The sequence below is a fragment of the Lycium ferocissimum genome, chromosome 12 (assembly GCF_029784015.1).
Source record: "Lycium ferocissimum isolate CSIRO_LF1 chromosome 12, AGI_CSIRO_Lferr_CH_V1, whole genome shotgun sequence".
Lineage (NCBI taxonomy): Eukaryota > Viridiplantae > Streptophyta > Magnoliopsida > Solanales > Solanaceae > Lycium > Lycium ferocissimum.
Window position 1 is genome coordinate 1,210,768 of NC_081353.1, and position 13,116 is coordinate 1,223,883.

Sequence of the window (13,116 nt, forward strand, 5' to 3'; positions counted from 1 at the left end):
CGGGGGGTTTTTTTTAAATCGATTTTTTCCCCCCCCGGACTACCTTTATCACGAAAACGGGTAGGGGGGTTTGACAATTTAAACGCCCTCCGGCGGGCCCCGCCCCTATCTTTATTCCGGCGAAATTCCACTTGCCTCTTTTCTTCGATTTATTATACTATGATTATTTTTGTCGGGGTTTCTAAATTCCAATTTGGGGAACTCTCCTCGTTTGATTTGGTTGGTTTCCATATGCTCGGAATATTGGCCGACCCATATCATCATAAAACCTAAATCAATGATGTATCACATTATGGGAAATACTAATAATATCCGGTAGGCGTGGGGGGAGGCTCGGGGATCTGTGGGGCCCCCCACGCATAGGATGATGGGGGTCCCTCAAACCGACCTTCCCCTTCGGGGCCCCCATTTTTTGGGGGGCCGCGCCCTTTTCCCCCCAAAGACGTCCAATGGGAAGTGTCAGGGTCTTGGGGCCAAACCCTTTCCCCCTTCGTCGGAAGGGGGGTTCCGCAAGATGACCCGCACACGACGTAAAAAAACCCCAAACCTAAGCGACACGGCCGTGTGTAGTCTCGGGGCCGAGGGCATCGTGGGGGTGGTCCCGCCCCATTAAGCTCCCCCATTAGTCCCAAAATTCCATGCCGACCGCCCCGGGCGGCTTTGGGCCCCCTTTGGGGGAATCACGCTCAAAAGAAAATTCCCAGCAAAACAAGCACCGGTTTGAAACCCAAAATTTTTTCACAAGGAAAATGGTGGGGGAACCCAAAACAATGCTTTTGGGGGGACCTTGGCTCCACTGAGACTGTAAAAAATCTTTTTTTCCCCCATATTTTTTTATTGAAAATCTGTTTTTTGCCCCCTTTTTCCAGACCCCCATTTTTTGGGGCGGGGGGCACCGTTGGAAAAAAAAAACCCTTTGTGAATCGGGGGGGAACGGGGATTTGGGGGTTGGAAAGGGGGGTTTCCCTTGCTCAATTTCCAGTGGAAAAACAGGAAGCCCGAGGGTCCCCCCTTTTATTCTACCCCGGCCTCCCGGGCAACCCTTTTTTTTTTTGCCCCTTCCTGGGCGGTGTTGCTTTCGTCTTCTCGGACGTCGGCGAAAAATATATTTGGATTAGGAAGAAGTAAAACATCTTATTATAGCTCTATCACACGATCTAGAATACAAGGAAGGTCGATTTCCTAAAATGCCTGTGACCTCCTGTTTATAAGTGTGGCGCGCTACACACCCCTAAACGGGGGGACTCTCTTGGACACGGCTCGTAGACAAAACCCTCAGACCGCACGCAACCGATACTCACTTCGTTCCCATGTTATAGCCCGTATATTGTACGTTTGGAAAATTCCGGTGAGTCGTCGTGGAAAAAGTTAAGGGCAAGACCAATTTCAAAAATCAATTTTAACGGACGAGTTGTTATAAATATTATTTATGATCGTTATTAGTATGGAAATGTTGTGAAAGGTTAAGGGCAAAAAGAGAAATTCGCAAAATGAGTCGTGGAAGTAGTGTGGAAGGCTAGGGGTAAATGGTAATATTAAGAAAAGTCGAGGGGCAAAACGGGAATTTTACGGAAGGGATTCATGAAGGTTTCAAAGGGCCATATTGGCCATGTGAGGAAATAAGAAAAATTAAAAAAAAGGAGGAAAATTCTAGAAGAGGAAGAAAGGAGGCATGTGACCAAAATCAGGGACCTATTTATAAATAATGAAAATTTGTGGAAGACTTGTGGATATATATGTAGAAAGTCATCTTAATTTATCAAATTTTCTAGAGATTTCAAGAAAAAAGTTGAACACAAGAAAGAAAGAGGAGAAAGAACTTAGCCATTCGGCCTTGGAGAAATAAAAAGGAGAAAAACCGAGAAAAAAAAAAAAGAAGAAGAAGAAGGGAGTTTTCAACTTGTTCTTCCTAGCCAATCAATTCAATAAAGGGTTCTTGGTAAGGTGGAGTGATTTGTAGAGCAAGGAAAACACAACTTCATAAGTTGGAAATTCAAGCAAGTTGGAGAATTAAAGAAGGAGGTAAGAATTCATTCTCTTTACATGTTATGGATATTTTTGCATGTTGTAGTATACAAAAAGGAGTGAAATTCATGAGAAATATGGAATATGGAGGGGTGGCCGTGTGTGTATGTGTGTGTGTAGAGATTTTGTGCTAATTATTTTATTTAGTGTTTGGTTGTTATTGTTGTAAATGTTATGTTGATGATGGAAGTTGCACGATTTTGTAAGGTTGTGGTTGTGCATGCATGATGTTGACCGTGTAATTATGGTGTGGTATGAGGAAAATGAGTCAATTTTATTTAAAAGAATGGAGTGTTGTTGTGTGTGGATTCTATATTGCTAATGAAAAGCTTAATGATCTTAGAGAAATTATGGTAGTTGGAGGCTTGTGGTTGAAGTTTATGTAAATTGAATATTATGTTTTTACATGAATGAAAGACAATGATATTAGTATGGTGTTGTTGGAATATGTATTATAAGGTTATTATTGTTTTCATTGAGTTGGAAGGTTTTGAAGGAAGTAGTATATTCATTGAGTTATTATAATGTAGCTTGATTGAATATGGAAATTGTTAGCATGGTTGTTGACTTTATGTTGATAGTTTGGCCGGGTTCATTCCCGGATTGTTGTTGGTTGAAATTAGCCAAGTTGAACTTGGTGGTATGGTGTATTTACGGGGAAGTGTTGCCGAAATTTCTAGAGACAAGTGTCACTTTGAGATTTTACTTCTAGACACTTGAACTAACATTTGGTAAATATGACCAAATTGTAGATTCTGCGAAGATTTGGAATAGCATAAGGAGCGAAAGAGGTGTAAGGCTTCACTTTCTTTCTTTGGCATGTCTTAGACGTAGTAGGCTTGAACACGGGCCTCGGGACAATTCCTTTCCTAGAAATCCGAGATCGAAATTAACCACTATTCACTCGTAGAATTGAATTAGAAATTGCGCAAAATGTTGGAAAAAGTTCCTAGACATCTAGAACTTACACAAATAGGACCCGATTACCCTAAGATCCTCATAAGTGACGCCATAAATTATAATATATGTAAATTTGATACGCCGCCTCATTTGACCCGAGGTGGACCCATTGGTTCCGGATTTTCCTTATTGTGCTATTTGACTTATTTTGAAGTAGAACCCGATGGAAACTTTTGATCCTTATTCCGTCATCAAATGACAAGTTCTGTAACTATGCTAACGAGGATATTTTTATGATGACAATGAAGATGCTAAGTATAAGAAAATGGCTATGACGCATATGTGAAGAATATGTACTTACCATGAATATGACTATGACATGCTACACTATGCTCTATGATCTCCTAACAATGATCTTCGTCGATAGTCTCATCTTAGAATAATTGTTCCTTCAAGGTGAGACAAAGCGACCCTGATTACTCCATAATGCAATCGGAGGTCACCGACCTTACGTCACTCCGATGGGTACATGACTTTCTTTGGGCTCTCTGCATGCTTATATAATATGCACATGAATATGGGGACATGGGGGAAGGGACACATATGTGGGAATGGGAAGGGAAACATGTTTTATTGCCACTGTCGGCTAGCTTATCATCCCGGACGCGGGATGCCCGGACGCGGGAATCATGGGCGAGCCGGGGTATTATACGCAATGTGGGCGGCGACGCTGTTCGGTGCTATGATACTACATGACACACTATGTTTTGACATGATATAACACGATGTGATATAAGTTCTATTTCTACGCCTATGAAAAAGGAAATGTTTTTTTTTAAAGGAAAGACAAGCATGCATGGCATCGGCTCCGAAAGGGCATTCCTATGTACTGTTACTTCCTTATCCCACTATATGCCCTATGATTTCATGACATGGTTATCCATACTTTATCTTTCTGTTGTATTATTTTTCTCTATGTCTTGCATACTCGGTACTCTATTCGTACTGATGTCCCTTCTTGTGGACGCTGCGTTTCATGCCGCGCAGGTCAGCAGGTAGATGGATTTGATCCCTAGGAGTTTCCCCCAGCAGCATTTTGGCAGCGCTCCAGTTGTTCCGGAGCCTCAGTCCCTTGGTACTACTTTTGTGTGTATATTCGGGCACGGCAGTACCCGGCCCTCTCTATGTATATGTGTACTATGTTTAGAGGCTCGTAGACAGAGATGCTCAGTTAGCTGGTTTGTACCTTTGATAGTCCTCGTCGAGAAGTCGTATAATGTGCTAGCAAAGTTTATTAGACTATGGGTATAATTATGCTATTAATGTTAATGTGATGAAAAAAATATGGTGTAACTCATACGGCCCGCTTAGTAACTAAGATGGAATGTTAGATAAGGGGTGCTCGGTACAAGTATCGGGTACTCGTTGCGGCCCCTAGTTGGGTCGTGACATATGTAGCATGTTTAATTGTTGTAGTGTGTTGAAATGGATGAGAATCACCAATATATGCATGTATGGTGGTGGCCGAATATGGGTCATGTTGTGTGACAAAGAATGAATTAATATTGCTTAGTGTTTTAGTTGTTGTCGTTATGAATTCTATGTTGACGATAAGAGTTTAATGACTCAAGATTGATATTGTAAATGTTGCGGGCTGATTTGGAGGATTATGTATTTAATGTAATTTCTATATTTGTGGGAATGACATTGTTAGAATGTGGATTGTTGGAGCAAATCATGATTCGGAGTTAGGAATGTGTTATGGATGTTGTTCTCGGTTGGGACGGTCACGGGTGAATTGGAGCAATTGTTGGATTGTTGGAAATATTGTATGAATTGTTTAAAATGTTCTTGAATGTTGTTGGTATGGGTTCGGACTAGTATTTGAATGTATAAGCGTTGATGTTGGCTTGAATGTAAGACGTTGAATTGAATATAATGAATATTGTTGGATTATATAGAAAGAGTATTTAATGTTAGAATGCGTATTGAATTGATTATTGATGTTGCTAGTTTGGTTGTTGGTGTTGTTGTTGATGAATTTGGCCGAGTCGAATTCTCGGGGTTGTTGCATTTACAGGGGAAATGCTGCCCAAATTTCCGTAGAATTACGTGTTCGTTTGGAAATGAACTCCAAAATACCTATAGTTAATGTTGGTATTTAATGATGTTATGTAGATCTTGGGGAGTCCGAGACATAAGCTGATTTGGATTATCTTTGAGAGCGATCGAGGTATGTAAAGCTCAACCCTTCCTTCTTTTGGCATGCCTTAGTTATAAATAGGCTATGACACGAGCCTCGAGGAAATTCTATTCTCGCGATCCGAGCATGTCTATGATTTTTCTTTGTTTCTTGGTATTCGTATACTTGATGTGATGAAATATTAGCCCTTATGTCCTTGGAATATTTGATTTTCAAATGTTGCATAAAAAGTTTTGTTTTCAAAGAGTTCCGTAACTACGAACGACCGTAACTTTCACAGAAAGGCTCGGATTGCCTCGATATGTTCGTAGGAGCTTTTATGGCATATGATGACTATGTTTTCCTTAGGCGGGCCCGATTTGGGTCGACACCCATCCGTGGGCCCCCCGACTTTCCTTTATGTACTTCTGATGACTTTTGAAAGAATATGATATGACTATTATTCCGATTTCAAGTACGATCAGTTTACTTATCTTTTGAGTTTATGATAATGATTTTATGCATATGGTTACTCACTACTCTGCTCGTGCAAATGGTTATTGCATCTTTCGCCGAGTCCCGGGCCGGTTATGTATCGTGCGCACTATATGATATTCTGGAGTATGATGTGTCCGGTTCGCCGAGCCCCTCTGCTATTGGGCCGGGTACCGTGTATATTTGGTGTTATGATGTGTCCGGTTCGCCGAGCCCCTCCGCTATAGGGCCGGGTACCGTGTATATGTGATATTGTCCGCCGGATTTTTGACCGCGGTATGCCGGGTTTCGGAGATATGAAATCTTCTGGAGTATGATATGTTATGGCGCCATCGACGGGCGGGCGGCCATATTTTTCTGTGCCCCTTGTATGATTTGTATTTTTCAAAAATGAACATTTTGGTAATTTGGATATTGCACTTATTTTACGTACTACATTTCGATTATGACTCGATTTGTTTCGTATCTTACGCTTTGCATACTCGGTACATATTCGTACGACCCCCGTCTTCGGGGGCTGCGTTTCATGCCCGCGGTGCGGACGCACGGTTCGGTGATCCGCCGCCCTAGGACACCTATTCTGCTTTTTGGAGTGCTCCGCTTTGTTCCGGAGCCCATATTTTGGTATATATGTTCTTCCGTTGCATATGTATTTGTTATTCGGGGGAGTACGGCGGGCCACCGTCCGTCATATGATTACATTGTTCATTTAGAGGTCGTAGACGTATATGTGGGTTGTGCCTACTTTTGTACGGTGTGTTCGTACGTTATATGTTACGGCGATCCCATTCGCCGTGGCAGCCTTGTCGGCTAGCATCTGTATATATTTTGGGCCGACGCGCCGTTTGATAGCCTTGCCGGCTTTTGTGATATGAATATGTCGTGTTTGAGACGATTTGAGACAGTTTCTGATATTTGTGTATGTATAAGCCATCCGTATGTGATTCTGTATGATAAGTGTGTTTGTGTACCCCACTCGGGCGCTAGTCACGGCCTACGGGGTTGGGTCGTGACACAAATAATGCCACATGAGACTCATGAGCAGTTCAAACACTTAGATGTGTATAGAAAAATGGAACCAACTTATTTTATGAGCTCAAATAATTGGGCAGTTCATGAGGACAAATTTAGAGCTTTCAAAGAGCCATATTTTTCTTGTCTTTAAAATCACACAGAGGTATAAACAGCCAAGAGGATAAAAATAGGGGGGAGTGCACCTTTCTAACAGTGATCCACAAGGACTCAAGTCTAGCAAGAATACATGAAGACTAGACATCACATAGAACTAAAGCAAGCAGTTGTAACATACTTTAATCATGCCTAGATCAAGTCATTACGACCAAAGTGATCAACTTAACTGCACCTCACAGAAGGCACCTCTGACTAGGCAAAGTAAGCTAGACTGAATGTATAGAACAGCATCAAGCTGGTTGAACTAACACATAAGCATGCTTAATCAAGACAGATTAAACCCGGCTTCCTGCAACTAATGTACTTTAACAAACTAGGTTAACGTATGTGAACATGTTTAATTAAGAAGCACTGCCACCTCAGGTTTTAGCAACTGTCAATAACAAATCTCATTAAATGAGGCATGACTTAAATGAAATCTAGGCACATTAATCAAGTTCAAACACATTCTCATATGACACAAATTTTCCCTTTTCAAGCTGAAACAAACAGCTTAATGTGGAACCTATTGGTGCTGCACAACAATAGCTAATTAACTTGTTAACAGAGCCATGTATAATAGTTTTAGCATTTCATCACAGTTGTCTAGAACATCCCTTTATCTCATAGACATGACTCACATAATAACCTCACACAAACTCTATCAAAATCAATCTATGCAGGCTAAACACAAATTCATAATAACACTATCATATTAAATTAGACCAGGGAAACTGAACCAAATAAGCTAGCCATTATTTTAAGATATCCAAGTACAACCAGTCACATTAAGCTTGACTTATAACAAACTATTATGTCAAACCAAGTAAGCAGCTAATTTAGACCCATTAGGATCATCAAACTATTCCTAGATTCAACATAGACTCAACCAACGCAAGTAGCATCCAACAGAGATGCTTGTATCAGTAAATATGCACATTTGACAAGTACAGAGATGGCTATTATGTTCAAATGTAGGAGCTTATTTTCTTGTACCACTTTTAGCACAATTCACACATATACATCTAGTTCCCCTAAGCTGGTAAATTAAAGTTTAAAGAACACACCTATCATACTAACATATAATCAAACCTAAGTCTTCTACACTTAAACACTTATGAAAAACACTTAGTGAGATATACATCCTACCAGTTGACACACATGATGAATCACAATCCCTTAGTCCACCCTGTATGAGTTATCAACTAAGTATATTACTACTATTATTCATTTAACAAGCAACAGTCTTCACTAATGGGTCAAAAATACAAATAGAGTTTAACAGGAGAGACATCATTACTATACTCTCAATACCACAGGAGTCAAGTCATTAAGCATAATGGAAGGTGCAGCTAAGTGAAATTTAAACTAAATCCACATTAAACAGAAGCTAAGTCGACATTAAATACATGATTGAACCAGAAAATGGAAAACATAACTGGATATGACTTAACTTAACATATATAAGCCTAATTCAAACCAAAAATAACAACATAGCTATACTAGCAGTTTCAATACACATATAACAAACAGGCGAATTACTAGAAAATGAAAAAAAAGGTTTACCTTTTGCAAGTGCAGCCTTATATCGAGATTGAACTTGGAGATTTTTTGCTGCTCCAATCTCCAAAAACTCAGCCACAAAACCTAGAAAACAAGAGAACACAAATTTTAAAATTTTATTTGACTCAGAAAAATCTAAGGATCTCAAATATTTCTTTTGAAAACCTTAAGTATTTCGAGTCCAGTGAGTATATTCAAATTTCAATATGCTCAAACTTGTTCGAATAACATAGAATAGGGCCCTTTAAATAGAAACCCCCAAATCCCCCAGACCCGATCGCATCGATGTGGGATAACTCCCAAAGGTGGGATTTCCTCCTCACATCCTATGTTGTAGGGTGGAGATTAAATCAAAAATAGGCATCAACAGTCGAATTTCAACCAACAAAATACGATCCAAAAAGTTCTTCATGAACCAATCGTATTGCGGTATTCAAAATCGAAAACAAACAAGAATAATTAAAGAAAATCAGTCTTTGACCGTTTGAATCACAGAAAAAGCAAGGGAAATATCAAAACAAGCAAGGATAATACCGTGTTTGGGTCGCAATGGAGGAGAGAGGAGGTCAAGCAATTAATGCTTGCCTCCAATCATCCCTGCCAGGCTTGTTAAAGGCCTTACATCTCTGATTCTTTGCCAAAAATGGCGAGATGACGAGAGGAGAGAGGACAGGGCCCCGCGGCAGCTAGGGTTGAAAAGGGGAAGAGGGAAAAAGGAGGGGCAAGGGTGCGTTTGGAGGCAGAAATAAAAGAATAAGGGGGTATTACCCCTGAAATGCACTGAACTGGGCCAAGTCAAGTCCAAATTAGACTGGGCCGCGATCCCATTTTAAAAATGTGAGGGCTTGACTGATATATATATATATATATATATATATATATATATATATATATATGTGTGTGTGTGTGTGTGTGTGTGTGTGTGTGTGTGTGCGCGCGCGCGCGCGCGCGCGATATACATGTATACATGTATATATGCTGGATTTGACACTTGCTTTTAATAAATAACAATAATTAAGAAAAGACTAACTAGTTTAGACTTGTAATCATGATTAAATAGGTTAATTAAGCAACTAAATCTAATCTTGCAAACAATCGCCTTAATTAGCTTAATTTTAGGATCATGCTATTTTACTTATGGCCTTGTTTGGTCCAATTAGCCATCATAGGGTAACATTTGAAAAAATGACCTTAATTACTTAGACCAATGATTTTGGCCCTTTCATATAAGGTTACAATTAAACTGAATAACAATTGAAAAGGCTGATTTGTAATAATGACCCCAATTAAGGAAATTAATTTTTAATTGGGCCATAATTGGACTATTAAATGATTATTTCAATTATAGTCATTTAATAGGTAATTTACAGAATGAACGACAATTAATCACTCAATTAATTATGATAAATTCTAATAAATTGATTAAACAAGAATTGAGGGGTAAAATGATTAATTTATTTAATTAACCAGATTCCTTACATTAAACAGAGTAAAATACTTTGCAAATTGACATTTTAACAATTTAGACAATTACGTGAATGGTAAATTATTTCCTTCTTGGTTAATTTTAGCAAAAGTATTATAATTGTAAAAAAAATACTTAAATTAATTTATAATATTATAGAAATTATTTTATCAAACAAAATTGGTAAATATTATTTAAATAACTTTATAAAATCATTTTGACTTCTGAAAAATACATATTTCACTCTGTTTAATATTCAAGGACTCTGGGACAACTTATGGGAGGTCAAAAATTAGGTGTCTACATGTCCATTCTATTTCAAGTACCCATGTTTACTAACCCCTTACTCAGATCTTTTTACATCACTAGTTCTCGAAGAATCATCTCTTACCTTAATTATCGAATCTGAACATCTCTAACCACTCGCACACCAATCCTTTTTATTCAATCACAAAAGCCGAGTAATTTTTGTTTATAGCACCCTTAGTAGCGAGATCTAGCCAATCCTTTTACACAATGAAAACAAGGTTCCCAACCTTTGTCCACCACTAATCTCTATTAGTCTATGATATAACTGAACATTCCAACTCATCCATAACTCTCCTGCCCACTCTACACTATACAATCCCAACCGAACTTTCACATCACTAACTCTTGTTTTAACGATTTCATTTTTGCTCTTAATCTTGAAGACATCAATCAACCTCATCGGCCACCCTTTTACTGAATGTCATGATATAATGTCCCCGCAACCCAAACACAACTCACGTACCCATGTTACCTCCCCTCAAGCAAGATGCCTCATTGCGATCCTTCAGTTCCCGTATTTCATTTCGAATCACTTTTATCACTATCAACCAACAAACGCTCAAATCAACTCGATCCTCTAAACTAATCATCCATTTAAGCCCGACAAACCACAAAATAATATCAATGCTTCTCCTCCCATCTAAGTGAACAACCAGTAACTCCTCAAGTCATTAACTTATCGCATACGCTCATAATTGAAGTCATTTCCATCAGTCGATTACTAACTCCTCAAAGCCTACAACCCAATCAAATTTACTGATCAAACGATATGCCCATAGCATTCACTTAATAACCGAGTAGTTCTTTAACATCAACAAACTTATATCAAGAATAACCTTTAGCACCAGTCGCAACCTTATCTTGAAAACCATGCTAGATACCAATTTTTCCTTCCCAATCTCTCAAAAAGTACTCATGCCCAAGATATCCTACGAAGTCTCACTTCGCTACGCGTTTTCCACCCAATTCTTCCTTCATGTCCTTGTTGTCAACTTCTTTTCTCTATTACATGCGATCACAAAATGTTGTCCACATTTGATGGTCATCACCGAACTTACATTTGTTCTCACATGCAGAAGTCTAATACTCTACCATTGCTGAATCATCAACCCGCCATTGGTTCACCAGTGTCACGCACACCATCTTAAAGCCTTGACGAAGCTAAAGTCAAACCGATCACATCATCGAGCAACCCACTATTGTGAAGCCATAAATGCACTTTGTCACATCCGAGAAACCCAACGCTGAAACATGGAGACCTCGTAACCCTCTGAACTACCTTCCAATTTCTCATGAACTTCCATAATAAACGAGTCTAATCACGATTCCACACAGCAACTAAGTCTAGTCACGACTCCACACAATAGAAACCTCAGGCCATAACTAGTGACTGAACTGAATCACGCGTCCGAATCAGGATAACACATCTTATACCATTACACAACACGCCATAGATCGACCGTTCGCATAAGAATTAAGGACGAGTTTCCACCCTCCATGGGTGATTAAGATAAGAAAGTTCAGATACCAATTGGAATCGACTAGATACCAATTTGAATAAAGTCGCATGAGAGAATGAAAGAATTGGAAGTTTCCTAAATGTCTTATAGCCTCTTGCAGATAGGTACGGAGCTCATCGTATCGATCCACGAGACTCTACTAGACACGCTCTTGTATTATAGACCAGATAACCTAGGGCTCTGATACCAAGTTGCCACAACGCATTTCGACTAAGCCGTGCGGGGACTTACCTTTCCCATCTCGATAAGCGAACCCTCAACCAGACGATATGTAAATACATAAATAAATCAATCAATCAAGCGGAAAAGAATAATTACGTAAGTCTCACAATAATATATAATAGAAATAGTGCGAAAATAAGAAAAATACCCCCAGGGTCTGGTCTAAGTCATACAAGAGCATCTAATTGAAATTATACAAGTCTGGAATATAATAATACATCAATCTGTCTATGTCTCAGAGTAGAAAAGCAAGACATCATAATAAGAGGAGTCTACAAGGCTGCGAATGACTCGTGCTTACCCTGGAAACTCAATGCTAAGCTGATGGTGACTATCAGTCACGAGAGATGGAGGAAGACCCAAATAAAGCGGTGCTCTGCATTCATAAAAGAATGCAACAAGCTGAGATCGATACAAAATCACGATCTTTACTGGTAGGTATCATAGGCCGACTAAGTATAGCTAACACAATTCAGATAATAAAGCAAGATAGGCAGATAAATCAACAATTATAAGTCAAACCTAATCGGAACTAAGTACACATTATTGCCTAAGTAGAGCATCTAAACCCAAATGTATCAGGTCTCAATATGACCAATCCGAAGCCAACATCACAAGTAAAGCACCAACCATCTCAATATAAACCATAATACAATGCAATGCAATGCAATGGTGTATGAATGCAAATGCAATGCCATGCAATTCTATGTACACATGTACTCCGGATGGAAGTATCGACGTACCGATAGCACAACCCAAGGTGACTCACCAAGTCTAAGTGCCACTCGTCCCAAATCTTTGCCCACAGGGGTTTTCACCGACACTACCCTAGGGGACCCACGGATTCCATGCACTCACTCAATCCACAATTTCAGGACTAACATCGGATTCTCACATCACTCTCATTTAAAAATTGAGCCCAACTCATCACAGTGTTTTATCAAGTACCAACAGTGTATCAGTAATAAATCATGAGGAATAAGAATGAGTGCAATGCATGTGTCAACATCAAGAATCAGCTCAATATCACAAGTACCAACAATGAGGACTCCAACAACATATCAATGTCACAGGTACCAACATGGGTACGCCAACAATATATCAGTGTCACAAGTACCAATATAGGTACGCCAACAATATCATGGAAGACTACACAGGTCATACAGAACTCCATTCTCGTATCAACATCAAAAGTAAGGTACTACCATATCACAATCAAGATGTAACAATAATTCCCAATATCTACTAACAACACGTGGTATCAA